The 19868-nt window shown below is 34.9% G+C and overlaps 1 long non-coding RNA gene across 1 annotated transcript; it reads left to right on the forward strand.

Moving 5' to 3' along the window:
• The first annotated feature begins 3794 nt into the window (after positions 1-3794).
• LOC149534934 (uncharacterized) lies at positions 3795-18678 on the forward strand. The gene is made up of 2 exons (XR_016358153.1): positions 3795-4240; positions 18435-18678. It is a non-coding gene; the product is annotated as an uncharacterized LOC149534934 (long non-coding RNA).
• The last annotated feature ends 1190 nt before the right edge of the window (positions 18679-19868 follow it).

Here is a 19868-nt window from a genome sequence, read left to right on the forward strand (position 1 = left end):
AGACCTGTTGCTTATTTCAATAAGAAATTGAATGATACAAAAAGAAAATATTCTATTTATGATTAGATATTTTATGATAGAGTTCAAGCATTGAAGAAGTGGAGACACTATCTTCTTCCTAAGGAGTTTTTTGTGTATATTGATCATCAAGCTTTGCAATATTTGAATAGTCAAGAAAAATTGAATCGAAGGCATTTGAAGTGGTTTGAATTTTTGTAAAGTTATACATTTATTTTGAAACAAGGAGTGGGAAGTCTAACAGAGTTGCAGATGCTCTTAGTAGAAGACAACTTTTGCTGACAAAAATACAAATAGAGGTGGTTAGGTTCAAGGAACTCAATACTTTGTATCCAGATGATCCTGATTTTGGTGAAGCGTGGAAGGCTTGTACAAAACCTATTACACTTGATAGGACAAAGTGGTTGGATTTCATGATCCAGGATAATATGTTGTTTAAAGGAAGCCAGATGTGCATTCCGAGAAGTTCAATGAGAGAGAATATCATCAAGGAGAAACATAGTGGAGGATTGGCTAGACATTTTGGCAGAGATAAAACTATAGCTTTGGTTGTTGAGAATTATTACTGGCCATAGTTGCAGCAAGATGTGAAGAAATTTGTATAGAGTTGTAGAGTATGTTAGATGGTGAAAGGAGTGAAGCAGAATATAGGGTTGTATTAGCCATTACTCATACTAGAGAAGCCATGTCAGGATGTTAGCATGGATTTTGTTATGGGATTACCGAGGACATAACGAGGGCATGATTCTATTTTTGTGGTGATTGACAAGTTTTTAAAGTATGACACATTTTATTCCTTACAAGAAGACTAGTGATGTTGTTCATCTAGTAGAGTTATTTTTTAGAGGTGGTGAGACTACATGGTCTGCCAAAGAGTATAGTTTCATATCAAGATACCAAATTTATTGGGTATTTTTGGCATACATTGTGGAAGAAATTGAAGATGGAGTTGAAATTCAGTTCATCACATCATCCACAGACTAATGGATAGACAAAAGTTGTGAATCGTAGTTTGGGAAATTTACTGAGATGTTTGGTTGGAGACAAGCCAAAAGGATGGGAGATGGATTCATGTTGAATCACTACTCATGAAATAAGGGTCAATGAGTTTGACTCAAAATCACATAGTTGAATCTTGATAGCAATATCACAATTTGACTTGCTCTAGAAATTATCTCCTACTTATCAATTGATGAGCTTAAGGGGCTTTCTAATGAATGGTTCATAAGGCATAACACTTGGTGAAGGTTTTGTAAATGGGGTTGCAAGCTTTGGGTTTAACCATGGAGGAAATTCCGTAGTTAAGTGCACTAAGGCTGGAGTAGTACTGGGATGGGTGACCTCTCGGGAAGTCCTGGTGCTTCACCCCTATGAGAATTATCTCCTACTTATCAATTGATGAGCTTAAGGGGCTTTCTAATGAATGGTTCATAAGGCACAACACTTGGTAAAAGTTTTGCAAATGGGGTTGCAAGCTTTGGGTTTAACCATAAAGGAAACTCCGTAGTTAAGCCCGCTCAAGTTGGAGTAGTACTAGGATGGGTGACCTCTCGAGAAGTCTCGGTGCTTCACCCCTATGAGCATCACCTAGATCTAATGAGTGCTATGTGTTCCATTTATTCTCATGAGAGATGGCTTCATGTTGAATCATTACTCATGAAACATGGGTCAATGAGTTTGATTCAAAATCACACAGTTAAATCCTGATAGCAATATCACAATTATAAATTATTTGATAATATTAAATGAAGTTCAAATAAAAAACATTTACTTTTATTTTGGAAAGTCTATTTCCATATTTGGATCTCCAAACTATACTAATAAAATGATAAGCATCACCTAGATCCAATGAGTGCTATGTGTTCCATTTATTCTCATGAGAGATGGATTCATGTTGAATCACTACTCATGAAACATGGGTCAATGAGTTTGATACAAAATCACATAGTTAAATCTTGATAGCAATATCACAATTATAAATTATTTGATAATATTAAATGAAGTTCAAATAAAAAACATTTACTTTTATTTTGGAAAGTCTATTTCCATATTTGGATCTCCAAACTATACTAATAAAATGATATATTCAATTTTTTTTTTTTAATAACAAGAGACGCATAATGGTTGTAGAGGTGTAGATGAGTGGGAATAAGGTTAAATAGTTCTAAATTAACATTGTGAATGCATTAATTTTTGCCTAGAAATGCACTTGTGATATGATAGGATGGCTTATATTTTGTTGTTAAATTCTCGTCCTAGAAATGCAATTGTGATCTGAAAGGATGGCTCATATTTTGTTGTTAAGTTTTTCGTGTTATATTATTATATGTTTGGGCATTTAAGCCTAATAATAAGAGGCCAAAGTCCCCAACTATGTATTATTCTCATATTGATTATCAAATGGAAGTCACACTATTTTTAATCATTAGATAGAGATAAATAGCAATATAGAACAATAACAACATAAACATATATGCAGAGGAAAAAATGATAGATAATATATGGGAGGAAGAGGAAGAGAGATAAAATAGTAAGATAGAGCGATATCAACATAAAGTGTGTGAGAGAGAGTTAAATATAATTATTTTTCTTAATAAAACAAATAGTCAAAATAAAATCATGGTTATAATGAAAAATTAAAATATATTATATTTTAATTAATGAAACTAAGAATTTAATTTTTATATTAAGCTCACATTAGTATAAGAAAAAATGAAATGTATTGAAATATACAAATATTTTATAAATAAAACTAATTGTTTAATTTTACACAGTTAGAGAAGGTTTACTATTTAATGTTTTGTATTTCCAAATTTTTCATAAAATTAAGTAATTTTTAATTATGAAATAATATCTATATAATTTAATATGTACATTTGTAAATAATAAATAAATGTAATACATATAAATTTGATATGATGAATAAATATGATGTAATAAATAAGAAATAGAATATAACTATTTAATTTTAATACATAGTTTATAAAAACTTAATAATAATTTACATATATTTTAGAATTGAATTATTTCTTTTTTGTGGTTATTTCCTTTAGTATTTTTTATTGTAAAATATAATTATTAATTTAATATTAAAATATATTTAAACTAAATGATAAATTGTTTAAATATAAAATATTTATAATAATAAATGATATAATTTACAAATTGTAACACTTATCAATTAAACATATTACAAACACTATTATAAAATATAATTAAAAAATAATATTATTTAATTTATTTTTACAAGAGTAAAATAATAGTAATAATTTAACTAATTTTATTAAAAAATCAAAATTTTATAAAAATTGTAAATTCAAATACAAAGATATAATATATTGAAATTATATTGCTATTGAGAATTAATATTGATTAGATTGTGTGAGGTGAAAGTTAAAATGATTGAAAAAAAAAATCTTATCAACTTGTCACAAAGATAAAGTTATAATTAATGCAAGATGCACTTGTTAGAAAATATTTGTATTTTTGTTGACGAAAATTAATTTTGTCCCCAACCAAAAATAGTATGAACCAATAGAATGAATGAAAAATGTAATTTATAAAATAATGAAAAATTGGAAAAAGTTATAAACATTTGAAATTTCATATAATCTTTTAAATTTTTTGATTTGATTGGTTAGTGTTAATGTGATATTAGGATGACATGAATGCAAAGTATTCGTGCCTATAGCAGAAATAGTTTTTACTTCTCACCAAGGAAACATATAAAGCCTATGTGATAATACATAGCCTATGTGATAATACATATAACTTGAAGAATCAAATACCCACTGGAGTTTGGATGAAAGAAAATTAAAATAAATAAAAGCCAAAAAAAAGGCCTTACACTGATGATATATTTTATTTTTCATTTTTGGACTCACCATTTTGGTACATCTTTCCATCACGTTGTTTGGGCGTCGCCACGCTGTCATGAGGGTTTACTGGAAAAAATGAAAGCTTCATTGTTCATCTGTTGTTGGGTGTCGCCATTACTTTGAACGTGGATCTTTTTGGCTGCTACGGAATGAACGAGGGTTTCTCTGGAGTTTTTTGCAGATCCTGGAGATTCTCCAGCATTATCTGAAGCCATTCCTTTTATTTTATTTTTTACCTTTCACTGTTTCCTCCTGGAAGCCACCATGTAGGGTAGGGTTTCATGATTGTGGAGAAAAATCTAAAGGCTTTGCTCTTTGTATGCATAAACTATGGACATCTACAGGTAAGCACCCCATTATATGACTAAACTTTTACATTTCAAGCTCTCTGTCTTCGCTGAAAATTATGTAAGCACTTCTGATTTTTCCCTTGTATATCTATGCTCCATCTCAAGTTGGGGTTTGACTCAGTGTAGGTCATGGCTTGTCTCAAACTCTGGTTTCATTTTTTGTTTTTGCATATTTGGTTACATTTTGTATCTGCTAGAGACAGCACTGAAAAATTGGTAAATAAATGGGTCTTGATCCTTGGCTGTATATAGGTCTGTGAAAATATCACGAATATCATCATTTGACGCTATTTCCGTTGTACGGTGCATTCACTTTTATATTATCCCTGACAAATTGGGTCTTGATCCTTGGCTGTATATAGGTCTGTGAAAATATCACGAATATCATCATTTGACGCTATTTCCGTTGTACGGTGCATTCACTTTTATATTATCCCTGACAAATTGTGCAACACGTAGTCTCAGGACTGCTTTTAAAAAAAATTAGTAATGAAAACTCACTGCTGCTCCTTGAAAGTCATAAAATCGAAGTCTTGTAATGGATCTGCTCCTTATTTCATGGTCTTTATGTCATCTTGCTATCAGAAACTACACCCATATTCACAAGTGATGCTGCTCATATTTAGATTTCAGTGCCTTCAATATTTGGATAATATTGTTGCCGCTAAAACCATAACTATCACTATGTCCTTTCAAGGCATATTCCTGCTCGAGCTTGAGCTTGAGTGCACCTGTGCAGCCCATATCCTTAAATATCCACCTTTGATTAGCTTGTGACTTTTGATAAATTGCCACTGCGTTGGAATGTCTATTCAAATAGCATAATCTCCATTTTTTTCGTGTTTTCCTGAAGCATGAGGAAACCCCCCTTTTTTTTTGGTTTCTATTTGAATTGCTATAACTGACTTGTAATGATGCTACTGTCATCAATGCTCAGAATTTGTTGGCTTTATGCTCTACTAGAATGGCCTTGTGACTATTATAAATGTCACAATCACGATCATTGCATGCTATACTCTATTTTAATCATCTTGTCACTGTGTTGCAATCTGGAACCTTTTTGCTCCAGTTATAGCATCTTCCTTAATAATGACCATGATTTCTAATTTTAACAATGTATTCAATTCATCTATTTATCATATTCATACCCTCTTTTGGCTTTGCATTCTGATTGCAATGTTCTTTGCTCTTCAGTCCTGTAGATAGCATACCATAAATTATTTCACTACAAACCATGATTTTGTTCAAAGGTCCTCAAACAATTTATTGCTGTCCTACTTGTTATTGATCAGCATTCTCATACCTTTGAATGTCTAAGACTTGAACTCGGGATTAAACACATGCAAACTGTGCCTTCATCTATTTATGTAGCTGTACTCAAACTGTTGTCAGTCTATGACTATTTTACCACTGCACTCTCTTAATCTTCTTTACACCAGCTAGTGAACAATAAAATAATGCTTTAAGTTCACAGCTGTGATTATTGAATATCGTTCAGTATGACAATGTATTGATCTATACTCTGTGTATTCCTGTAGCTATATTGACATTATTTTTGTCATATTGTAACTGTCAATAAGATCTCATTGCAAAACCTTAAAAAAATTGTTAGCATCGAATGTGTTATTGTAGATACACATGTTAGCATCTCTGGGACACTATAATATATTATCCATTTAGCCTTCATGACATCTGTCACTATAATAACATCAACATACCTTGCTCCTCTTCGGGACTTTGTGTAATCAGCAATACATAAAAAATGTTTGCTGCTCCTGTAGCCCTCCTTTTTAGGAGCTATCATGTGATTTGCCCCTGTATTCAATTCTATTAAACACTTGTGTCATCACAGTTTTACATACCAACACCATGTTCTTGTAAAATCATGTCATCCTAGGGCATGTTGGCTCAACCCTTGTGGGAGCCACATTTTACCCCATGTGCTACAGGAAGGACCGTGTAACTACACATGAAGAAAACAAGTTAGATACAAACCAACATATGGATCTTGCTTTTGATATTTCTTGTTTCTCAGATATCCATGATAGACTGCCATCTATCATGCATGTGTGGAACAGATTTATATGTTTGCAGATGTGTGTATGTGCAGTGATGATGTATCATGTAATCCCTAACAGGATATTTTCTAAAAACCCTTGATAGAAACTCAGAAATTTTAAAGAAATAATTTCATACAACGCATTTCAGATTTCATCAACAAAAACCTCATAAATTAACTGATAAAAATGAGTCTCAAACTGTTATTATATTCAATCTTCAGTAGAAATACATTTTCAGAAATAATATTTCATTGAAGCTCTTCATAAATAACCAAGATATCCAATTGTGGATACAGAAACTATAGTAAGAATGGATAATAGAAAAGATGAACCTAGAGTACAATGAGAAAAACCTCCGTGATGTCTCCAACTAACAATGGGTTTTCGTCCACTGCCCAAGCTTGAGGGTTTCCGTCTTCTCACCTCCTGAAAGCTGAAGCTTTTGAGATTAACTCTCCAAGAGAGAGAAGTAAAATCCCAATCACAAAACCAAGTCTGCTAGAAATGAGCTCTATCTTCCCTTTTAAGAACAAACAAACGATTCTTCACATTCCCATTCATGTTACTTTATTTCTTTTTTAAATAAAAACTTTTTCCCCCACTTAAGGAAACAAGGCATACATAGATAATAAAGTGACATTAACAATATCAACTAAAGTAGTCACTTTATAATAAACCTGTTAAATCTTTAGACATTAAAATCTCCCATCAAATGGACTTGGATATGCATGTCAGATAGCTTGTCGAAAAGCTCTTGACGAGATGCTCTTAGTCCCACCCTGAGATGCTAGGAATGATGAGTCTGTTGACTTACTAAAAATAGTAAGTGCCTAGAACCCCCACTAAAACAACCCTGATTAGCCTGCAGCTGAAATTGTTTAGGCCAAAAATTGCATTGACTGTATAGAAAACCTGGTTTGCCCATGGGATGAAGGCAAAACAGGATAATGGCGCAACAAAACTCGTTGGCTAGAAAAGGGGACATGACAGTCCTCCGTTCCCAAAGATTGCTTGCCCCCTAGCAATTTGCATCTATGAGATGAAATCAAATGTCTGAATCCCAGATCTTCCTCAAAGATGATACTCTGTCCAATTGTTGCGCTACACTGGTGTAAACATCTCTAACCCCAGAGTCGTAAAACATCTGAGCATAAACTTGAACACCAATCAATTAGATACCTAACATCCAAAACATCTCATGTGTATACTCAATCCAGGTAGCCTGTCATGCGCTGCTATCATAAAAGGAAGTGCTCACTACCCAACTGAGTACCTTACTCTAGTTGTAACTCCACACTCCTCCAATATCATGAGGTGGTGGGAGCTCAATAGTATACCAATTTCCATCGAGAATGGAATGCAAAAAATCACTTCTCCCGACTCCCTGCTCTGTAATCATCTTTATAAAAGCTCCACTTGGATCCCAAGTGAAAGCCTGTCTGACGTCCTTGATATCACCCACTAACTCTTGTAATACTTGTGACCGTGAAGATGATAATATTTGCCAAACTATCTCATAAACCATGACACCTTGCTCAACTTATGGAATAATCCAGTAGTAGGTGCTGCCAAAGTAAACATCTCAAAGAGAGTGTCTTAGAAAGCCATCTTGTCTTGCCTCCCTCAACTTTGTAAGGACATACACCACACAACACCAACTATCCAAATTCCACACACAAGAGGAATCCATCAAAATCAAAACACATCCAACCAGATCATCAGACTCGTATCGGACGACTCTGACCTCATCTTCACCATAACATTATTGGTGAAGCCTATCAATGGAACCCAACCAAGCTATACTGATAACTTTGTCAATGCTTGGGTCCCAAAGTGTTACAAGATACAAGAATTGGCAGATTAACGAATTTCTGGAGTATCGATTGATTAACAGAGGAACAAATGTGTTCCTTATAAAGAATTACAAGGACGTTGTTTCTAAAAGAAACAACGTAGATTGAAGACGGAATTAGAAACAAAACTAAAGATAGGATAGGAAACATTCCTATCTGGACTGAAGACAAAAGAGACAAAATAGGAAACATTCCTATCTAGACTAAAAGACGGACTACAGACAAGTAGTTGACCGTTATAGAAAGTATAAGATATTATCTTAATACCCTCCCTTAATGGTCAACGTACGGATGTCAGAACATTCTGGGATAACTGAGACCCTCCCTAGATCTACAAAATGTTGAAACCAAGAAGCTTTGCCAGAAGAGTGCTATGACTCAAAACAAGTTGCAATTACAAAACTTCGTTTTTGTGAAAAAAACAGTAAAACCCAGAATCTCACGCAATCTTGTGTATTACAGACAACATGAAATGATTTTTGAGGAGAAAATCAACAAACCCAGAAAAACAAAAATAGATTCAGAAGGTGAAAAATGTAGCTTCACCTTGATCAGGAAGCTCGACAACTTGTGCTATTGTTTCATGCAGCTCCTTTAGATATTTCCAAATTTTTGCAGCTGACTTGCTAGAAGGAATCTGCGGTAGCTAATCATCGGATAACAACCTCTATTGTGATCATCAAACTTGTCTTGTTCTACTTGGTCGGAGGCTGGACGAGTCTTTGAGCCTAGAACAAGCTCATCTAGGCAATGGTACTCGAAGATACTCAGCATGTGCTGCTTCCAAGTGACCCAGAAGAGAGCTCGAAAAACCTAGAAGGAATATGTTGTCATTTTCTGAATCCGTTGGCTCGAAAATCGAGGCACGAAAATCGAGGCACCTAGAAAAATCAGACGACAACCCGGTTGAGCTCTTGAAAAACCTACCAAGAATTTGCAAGCAAAAAAACTTTCTCGACCCAAAAATTAGGGTTTTGAGCAAAATACCAGTCAGCTGAAAAAAACTCCAAATAATGGCAGTTAGGGCACGCAGATGGTTGGAAAACAGATGTCCAAATACCACAAGACGATTTTGATCAGAATCACGATTTCCCTAAAAAAACGCGAGTTGAATATGGGTTTTTTTATGCCACGATTTTCAAGAGGAAACAAGCCCCGATCAGTTGTAGATACGAGTGGCAGGGAAATCGGAAATGGACGTTGTAAATTTGTAGATACGAGCAGAGATGATCTGACGGAGGGTTTTCAAAAAAACGCGAGCAACAGAGATGAGAGTTGGAAGAAAAACGCAAGCAGCAGAGACTAGTGTTGGAAGAAAAACGCAAGCAACAGAGACTAGAGTTGGAACCACAATACCAATTCAAAGACCAGAGCCGTGAGTTCAAAGACCAAAGCCGTAGCAAGAGTTGTATACGAGACAACCTGAAAAATACCATAAATTGCAATTTGCAGATGGTAATGGCGCGATTTGTAGATGCAGGCAGACGCAAAAGGAAATACGTGATTTCCTATCTTGATTTGCAGAGAGAACGCCAAACAAATGTGGGCACGAAGTCGCAATTTTCTAGTTCGTGATTTTCAGATTTTAATGAAAACCGTAGAAAAACAAAATTTCATGATCTCCAAGATTCAAACGGACGAAATTCTTCACAAAAAAAAGAAACCCTAGTCGGGTTTATTTGAAAAATCTCAAAAATTCGAAGTATTAGCTTTGATACTATGTTACAAGATACAAGAATTGGTAGATTAACAGATTTTCGGATTATTGATTGATTAACAGAGGAACAAATGTGTTCCTTATAAAGAATTACAAGGATGTTGTTTCTAAAAGAAACAACGTAGATTGAAGACAAAATTAGAAACAAAACTGAAGACAGGATAGGAAATATTCCTATCTGGACACAAAAGAGACAGGATAGGAAACATTCCTATCTAGACTGAAAGATGGACTACAGACAAGTAGTTGACCGTTATAGAAAGTATAAGATATTATCTTAATAAACCACTCTCACATCCATTGTCTGTAAGGAGGTACAAACCACTAAAGGAATCTGCAATCTCACAACTACATCCAACCTCTGCAAGACTCCTGTGAATGTGCTGACTCTACATGTAACCAAGTTGGTAGCAATTGACACCATAACCACCTTGTAAATTTGTATTTGCATGAGACCCCTATGACAGAAGTAATTACCACCCTCGAATACAAATCACTACGGTGAAAAATTGGTTGGTGCCCCTGTAATTTATCTCCCATCACCACCTGATTCAAATACTTGCAGCCTCTAATACTATATTCTGAAGATGGCAGGCCTTCATCCCTAAATGGATGATACAATCTTTGAGTCAACCCACACTACGCCCAAACTGCACCTCATCAAGACCCACATGTGAATCAAAAGCAAAATGATGAGCACTCCTCACTGTATATTCACAATTAATGACCCCAACCTCTGCCAATGGCTTAATCATAAAGTACAATCTGACCGCTGGAAGTGAATAAATCCCGCTCAACCTGGTTAGCCCTCGTGCCATCATCACTAACCTCCTCAACGGTCATATCTAAATGTTGGGCTGAATTAGAGCGTGCCAAATTTAATTTTTGACTTAACTCGGCAATATAATTTTCTGCTTCATGAAATGCCACTAAAGTAGCCTCACAGGTGTCCTCGACATTCATGAGCTCATATATGCACAAATCTATTTCTGCTTCTTTCTTCCTAAGTGCTTCTAAGTAAATCTGTGTAAGGGTTGAAGAGATGATCACGATCTAAAAGGTGGTGCAAGTAATCCAATTTTATAGTTTTCAGCCCTTCTTAAATTATTAATAGCTGTGGAAATTCCTCTTCAAGTCCCCTTTATTTTCCCTCCACCTGCTCTTTCCAAAGGTGCTTTTCAAACATCTCATATATGTCATCAAAGCATGATAAAGCTGCAACAATCATTTGTTCAGCTACTTTCATTTGACTCTCCAAATGAGGTGAAGAAGTAGGTGTGTGAAATAAGTCAAATGCATATGAGGTGGGACAAAGTGTTTCATCATACATATCCATACCATATGTAGAGACCATTGAGTCTGAATCAGCAACAGCACTCACAAAAGATGTCAAGTCCTCATCATTGGCTGATTGGACAATCTTCTCCAATGTGTTATCAACACGCTTATCAAGAGCACTAGTGTTGGCAGCTCTGCAAGAGACCTCTACCACCATACTGCTAATCGAAAGACCTGTACCATGTTTAACATCTTCTGCATGATTATGAGAAGGCTGCAAATCAGTGGTAGTTGGCGGCTCTTCTTTTTCAAGACTACCAATAAGATGATTATTGTCCTTCTCTTACAAATTTCTGCACTTGTCTTTTCCAAGGAGATCCTGGGCCAATTCATAATATTTCTTTTTTGCCATATCAGTCTTGTTTTCAAGCATTGGATGGAAATCTATGTAATTAATGAAGGGTAATTCTTTCTGAACCCGTGGAGAAAGTTTGTTGCCCTCATCATATATGCTGAGTACTTCAGTTCTTGCATCAAGTGGGAAATTTTTGGCTAACTGTTGTTGTAATTTAACAAGATCTAGTTTGACTTTTTCTAAGTTGTGTACTTTCCCCATGACTAGATATACTTGTCTTTGCAGGCAAATATTCAACTGTAATGCAAATCTGGTCTGGATCAAACAATTACAAATTGTTGCGGATTATAGCAACATACAAACTCTCACATATATGTCCTACGGGCATTCACTCAACAAATGTTTAGATTCTATTAACTGTCTTCAACTGTAATTTGAACAAACACTTCTCAAGATTCGACATTTGATCAAACCATTGTCGTGCAATCCCTATTCAATATTACAAGTTTTGATCAGAAACTTATTTTGTTGGTCTTCCAACTGTGCCTGGTTATTTTGTCAAATAGTTATCCTGGCGTGAATCTTACTTTGTTGTCTTTCCAACTTTAATTTTTACCAAACAATTATCATGTTGTTGGCCAGGTCCTAAGAACATATTCATTCCTGCATCCTATCCAGCACTTCCTGGCAAGTATGACAGGCATTGCTTCAAGAATCTGGAACCACAATGATGGACATTGTTAAAATCTCAACTCCCAATAATCTTCACTAATTCCTCCCTTGTCATGGCTTGCACCTCAATAACAACAACTGCAGAGTGTCAGTAGTCTCTTAAACTTAGCTTTGACCAGCAGTTGCTACCCAGAAGTTTTTGTAATGCTCAAAACGGAAAATACCTTGGACATCAAAGTTTTTACACTGCAAGCACACGTAGTAGGTCTGAAAGTGTTTCATACAGCACACTTAAGTTCCAATGCTTCTTGAGTGGTCCAATTTAAGCCATGAATCTCTGTTGTGTGTGGACGTTTCCAGCCTGCAGTGGCTTCCTTAATATTGTCTCCACAATCTATGCATGATAGCCTCTGATCAAGGATTCAAATATCATTTCTCTACCTATAATAGTTTCCTAGGAATATCAGGTGCACCTTAATGACCAAGCCGATAAGATGGTTTTCAACTTTTGGGATAACTGGACAATAGATGATGCATCACAGGTGATGGTTGAGCTATCTGGTTCAACCGTAATGAATTAAATCTCTGCCAACATTAGACACTTTGATATTCTTCCAAAGTCTCTGCCAACAAAAATGCCAGGCGTAAAAGATATCATCTGTCACATAGTTTATTTAATCCTCCATTTTTTGGCAACATTGGAAACCTGTTAATATATACTCCCAATATTTGCTTCTGTCAAATAAATCCACAATGTATTATATAGTTTTTGAATGAATCGCCCATAACTTGATCACCCATTTTTTCGATTTATTTCCAATCTCAAGATAATAACACTGAGGCAGAACCAAAGTCGTAATAATGTGCGTTTGAGTAATAAATCAGGACCCATCATGAAATCATTGGTCAACAAATATATTGTTTTCCACAACTCTATTTTTCAGCATAAATTGAATAATAAATGAAAGCATTTCCACAAATTGCATACCAATATTTACAGCAACGGAAAACTTATCGTTTTCCAACGGTTTCAAATATCAAATAATTCCTGAATAACCAACAGTCGCAATATTTGCTTTTCCTTTTCACCACAAAAACATGAATGATATTGTCAGTCTCTAAAGTTTACAATTTGAGTATCAAAGCCAACCAATAAATTGGGCCCACGAACAATTGTGCAAAAATTATAATTAATATGAGCCAATATTTGCATTAATTAATGTCCACAAACCATGACAATAATGAAAATCTTCAACTTTATGTTTGCATTTTAAAGTTGCACTGTGCACAGCCTTACATATCTCATGCAATGATTTTAAATTATTCCATCAAGGCAGATATGAGATACAATAACAATAATAATATTTCCATCAAGAAATATAATCGGTGTCAAGACTATTAATTCCTGCAAATTTAGGAACGACGGACACCAATAAGACTAGTTTAAATTATTATTTTCCCAAAACTCTGTTGTTGTATTGATGGAGACAAGGAACTATATTCTGGAGTGAGATGTTTAGTGCAATGGACACATTTCTTCTTGACAAATTAATCCCAGCAAATATTAATCTTGATACTAAGTTGGCCTTGGTGAGCAAGTTGATGGATCAGTACATTCTCAAGGGGTACTGGATGAAGGAGATGGCAATTCACAGGAATTATATAGCACAGATGATATAGAACTTCATATAATGAATGAATATGAGGAAGTTTTAAGAGATAATGAAGATATTAGTCTTGTTGATGAAACATTTGATGATCCAGATGAAAGCTCTCCTGAAGGCATGCCTGAATTCTCTACGTTCCTGAACCCATTGTTTGAAGAGAATTTTCTATGCCATCAAGTTCATCAACATCATGATGAAGATAACAGGCCTAATTTTGAAATTGGTGAAACTCATGAAATGCATCCAGAAGATGAGAATTCTTTTAATTCATCCTATGAGTGGGATTTGTATCAAACATGTGAAGATGAGATGGAACCAACAAGGCATAATGATGAGAGTATGTTGAAGGATAGTTCTGAAAATTATCTAGGTATCCCATCTGATCAGATTACTTGATGTAAATGAGTTAATCGTTCCTGAATATGAGCTATCTTCAAAAACTTTTTATGATGAGAAACAACATGTGGAATATGAAGATGGAAGGGATTGTGTGCAAAAGGAGAATCAAACAAAGGAGACTCATTCTGATGCATGTATGACTGATCAAATACATAGGGATCTTAAATTCAATAAAGACAACAAACTACCTAAAGATTTCTTGAAGGCTAAACAAAAGTTGGATACCAAAGATGCCATTGATGAAGCTGGAACGGAATGACATACCGTGATTAGAAGGAAGAAGATGTTGCATGATCAGAATCAGCTATTTGATAGAGGAAAGCCACACTGTTCATTTTTGGGGGGCCTGAGGCCACCCATTTTCACCGTTCATCATGTTAATTGTGGATGCTCGGTCTGCTCCCCCAGAGATAGCTGGGATTCTCACTATGCTCACAGGGAGTATACGTCCCCAGAGAGAGCCACTGATGGAACTTTAGATTTTGACAAAACTTTAGAGTCCCAAATACCATGCCAATGGGAGTATTTGCAGATCTTACCCACTACTGATATTCAAACAATATACTTCAAAAACAACAACATCATGAATGTCAAGGACATGTTTGAAAATAGTCTTACTATTATTTGTCTTCAGATAAAGGATATATGCAAGACCATATTATATAGAAGAAAGATTAATGTTTAATGGAAGAGGAAAAACATCAAGAATGAACAACCCATGGATAGCAGGGATAAATGTTTTATGAAGCATTGGCTTCCATTCTCTAATTGGAATGCAGATAAAAGTTCACCTTGTAAAGCTCCTTATATATTTCATGTTCTAGAGACATATCACACTAAAGATTATGTTCCTACTCTCTTACATTCGTTGGGTATGGCATGGTTCAAATCACTCACCTCAGCATTTGAGTGTGCTGTAATAGAGATGAAGGATCAGAGAGAGTCAGTCCAATTGAAGGAAGTGATCAGAAGAGTCTTTTTCACATGAGCCAGAGACTATGTGCCTCTCATTCGTCTTTCATAATCCACCTATAATATACCAAAAGGTAGAGGATATGAGAACCTACAACACCTAACTAACAAGCCACTTCTCTAAAACACATTCTCTATTACATGTTTGTTGGCAGCCATCCACTCGTAATTATAGCAATGTGATGTCTTATTGATGCACTCAACATATGAACAAAGGAGAAGCGATTACCAATAAGGACAGATTTAAGGAGAAAATAAAACTTGACAAAACCTACAACTTGCAACAGTGCTATCATCCTTCAGTATCACAGTCTCCTTGATCATTACATCTGCTCTGTCGTACACACAAAATGTGACCACAACAAAGAGAACTTTCTGCTGTACAAGAGGTGAACCATAGAATAGAGACCTGGCAATAAGGACCATTGTGCCTGTCCTGAAGAGTCCATGTGACATTTATCAGTGGGAAAGGTTTTTATCCCCTGATAACATGGATATTCCACAAAATAGTCATTGGAAAGTTGAAAACCGATGCAGGTAATAGTGTGCATGTTTCAGAAATGTAACTAATATAGATGAAGCTTCCAATTGAAGAACCCCATGATTTGCACATAATTCCAATAGATTGTTGCGATAGAGACTTGCCAGTGGCAAAGTAGAAGTTGCCATGGACGCACAAAAGGGATGAACGGAGGCTATCACGCAATGAATAACTTCATCGAACAAAGCAATTATTTGGTATATAAAACAATTGTTGATAAGACAATTCAGCACTTCCATCAAAACAAGGTGTTTGTATTGCTACTATCAGAGTCTTCACGGATTGGAGATAGAAAAGAACGCAAAGAGACACAAACCATATATGTGATTAGGGGCGTCGAAACAATGTAAGGATTGTAAAACGACATGGGAGATACAAGCAAAATATTTCAGTAGCCGCTGGGTTATATGAATATTCGAGTAACTTTGCCTATGAGAATATACTTTTAAAAATTAAGTGATGACAAAGCACCAATCGTTTCATGAAGACAATACTACAGCCAAAGTTTTTCTCCAGCAATTCAATTAAAAATTCCACAATTTATTGAGAAGCGATTAAAGATTATGCTAATTAAAAGTGTGAACTATGTTGGAATGATTAGAAGGTGCAATTATAACAAGAGGAGCCAGTTGAACATGTTTGATTAAAATAATAAGAGATTTATTAATTATAGGATGTCTTTTCTTTTTAAAGAGATGCAACTTTAAGAAATAAGAGATATAAATAAGAAATTCTATTATTCCAAACAAGACATATTCAATATATGAAAAAGAAGTATTTTATATTTATTTGTATGGAGAAATAAGGAGCTTAAATATGACTCTGTAATAGAAATTTATTTAATTTATTTTTATAATAAAATAAAAGGCCCTTTGTATATTTTTATTAAAGACATGGAGATTCAAGCTTCAGTTGATTCGTCCTTTATAATCATTTGTTTTTAATTTTGTAAACAATTTATATCAGATAAGTAGACGAGGTCATCTATGGCATTTTAACCTTGATCATCGCAGATATTGTGAAATATTTAATTGTTTCTGAATCTGTGTCCAGTCTATCTCCCCAACCTTATGAGTTAAAGTGCAATCTGGACTAGTTTAGAATTTCGTATATATATTTGATCTGTCGTGTCTTGATTATTAAACTGTTTATAGTTTATATGCATAGTACATTATACAGTTGTACATTATAATCTTCATTGTAGTTGACTCTGTTGCTCAAATAAGCGAAAGCACCGGTCTTTTTATCATTGAAGTATTGGATTTATATTTGAAGTCGGAAAATCTATAACTTCCTTCTTACAAACCTCAAATCCATTGTTAAAACCTTATACAAAAAGTTAATTTCAAACTATCACATTACTCCATATTAATTGAGTTCAAGGACCTTGCCAGTCGGAGAACTCCAAAGCCTAAATTCACTATAGAAAAGCTCTGAACCAAGTGATCATGTTCGAGGAGAAGGTCTACCCGCTTAGGTGTAGTGGAGCCTTAAGTGTAGGGGAATCGAGGTGATTCTCGTTCGTTGGCCAAAACTGATTGCGAAATTTTATTAGAGAGGTGGCAGGCTCTTGGATTTTTAATCTGCGGTTTTGGGAACCAACAGGTTCACCAATTTGTGCACTAAGATTAACACGGTTGCATCAAAATACTTAAGACAATATGCACCCTGTTGTAAATATTTCAAGTTGAGATTCTATAGATTTATTTTCTGCTGTAATCTTACAAGCTGCATTAAATGTCAAGATAGCAGGTTTATTGATCTGATACCACTGTAATATCCCTAACAGGATATTTTTTAAAAACACTTAATAGAGACTTAGAAATTTTAAACAAATAATCTCATATGATGCATTTAAGATTTCATCAACAAAAACCCCATAAATAAACTGATAAAATGAGTCTCAAACTGTTATTACATTCAATCTCTAGTAGAAATACATTTTCAGAGATAATATTTCATTGAAGCTCTTCATAAAATAACTAAGAAATCCAATCGTAGATACAAAAACTACAGTAAGATTGGATAATTGAAAAGATGAACCTGGAGTACAATGTGAAACCCCTGCCTGGTGTCTCCAACTGACAATGGGTTTTCGTCCACTGCCCAAGCTTGAGGGTTTCCATCCCCTCACCTGCTGAAAGCTGAAGCTTTTGAGAATAACTCTCCAAGAGTGTTCAGTAAAATCCCAATCACCAAACCAAGTCTGTTGGAAATGAGCTCCATCCTCGTTTTTTAGACCAAACAAGCGACTCTTCACATTCCCATTTCTGTTAATTTATTTCCTTTTTAAATAACACCTTTTCCCCCACTTAAGGAAATAAGGTGTACATATATAATAAAGTGACATCACCAATATCAGCTAAAGTTATACTTACTTTATAATAAATTTGTTAAATCTTCAAACTTTAAAATCTCCCATCAAATGGACTCGGATATGCATGTTGAATAGCTTGCCGGAAAGCTCTTGACAAGACGCTCTTAGTCCCACCTTGAGATGTCAGGAATGATGAGTATGCTGACTTACTATGACCGTATAGAAAACTTGGTTTGCCCATGGGACTAAGTCAAAATGCGCTAATGGCGCAACAAAACTCGCTGGCTAGAAAAGGGGACATGACACATCATTGCTTAGATCTATGAGATCTAACATCATTTCTTCTCTTAAATGCAGATATTTGAAACAAAAAAGGACACCAGGGCTGGACGCAAGGCAAGCCAGGGGACTGAAGATGATGCAAGGCAGCTCAAGCCGAACTTGTCCTCAAGCAACGAGGAGTCACCTTACACTTCTTGTACATTATTTTTCATAGCATCTGTAATTGTATAATTTTATTTTCATGTGCACTATGATAGTCTCATGGTTTGTGTGAGACATTGCTCATTTGCATAATCAATAAAGATTACTTTTTCAACAATTTTTTGCACTCTTTACTATGACAGCAATTTGCATGATGCCATGTAATAGTGTGATCTTCTATTCATTTCCTTATGCATATGAATTTGATACGGTTGAACTAAAATTGTACCTTACTGCATTTAAAATCACAGAAGCTCTACCTGATTTAGCTAGTAGCAAAAATCGGGTAGCAGTAAGCTTGCATTATTTTGATAAATTGGACCTCTTTGACAATGTTTGCTTTGGCAATTGCCCCCTTCCAAGTTAATTCTCTTTACTGATTGTTAAAATCAGTTAGCATAATGTATTGAAATCATTGTGCTTAACAGAGAAATCACGAGTCAGCACTCATCCGAAAGCAAAAATGATTATGTTCAGTTTCGATCGCTGTTTAAGAAATAATCACCAGTCTTTGCTGCATGATCGATGGCTGCTTTGGGCTGTATTTGCCTTATCATCGCTTTCCATGATGTCCATGTTTATGTACATGGTCACTGCATTTTCATTTATCATTTGCATTGCTGTTCATTTCCTTTGCAATCCCTTCAAATGAATTTGGTCTTACTCAAATTCATTTCCGTGCCTTGCCTTAAAGAACCAACCTGCATGAAAACTGTTCCTTTTATCCATTATGAATTGGTTTTGAATGTTATTTTTATCATTTGTTTGGTTTAAACTTTAATCCTTGACAAAAAATTGTTTAATATTGTTGGTGATAGGATAATTACTCTGTCAATTGCTCCTTAGTTCCATTCGCCTTTTAAATAACTATTATTACATCTTTGACTTGGGTGATTTACTAACTAAATGTTAAGCTAGCATTAAGACATCAGATTTATTCTTCTTTCCATTTTCTTGTTAGAACTGGGACATCACAACTCAGCTTTCATAAACCATACTGACTATGTTTAAACATCTGCACTTTTGATCTGCTGGTTTCTCTATGATCATTCTATGCATACACATTCTAAATATAATCAGCAAACCTTGATTTGTGCTCCTTCCACTAAACCATCATTGGCACTACAATATTGCCTTTCAAGATTACTGTTAGAAATACATGGATTTGCCTTATTCTAGGTTACCAGTTCAGGTTTGGAGACGGGTTTGGATACGAGAACCTGGTAAGTGAGTTCATGAAATTTTTTGTCATTATGGTTCATATAGGTTTGTGTGTGTGTATATATACCTCACTTTGAACTTGCAAAA

Source organism: Cupressus sempervirens, chromosome 10 (assembly GCF_028749045.1).
Source record: "Cupressus sempervirens isolate cs-2001-9-10 chromosome 10, ASM2874904v1, whole genome shotgun sequence".
NCBI lineage: Eukaryota > Viridiplantae > Streptophyta > Pinopsida > Cupressales > Cupressaceae > Cupressus > Cupressus sempervirens.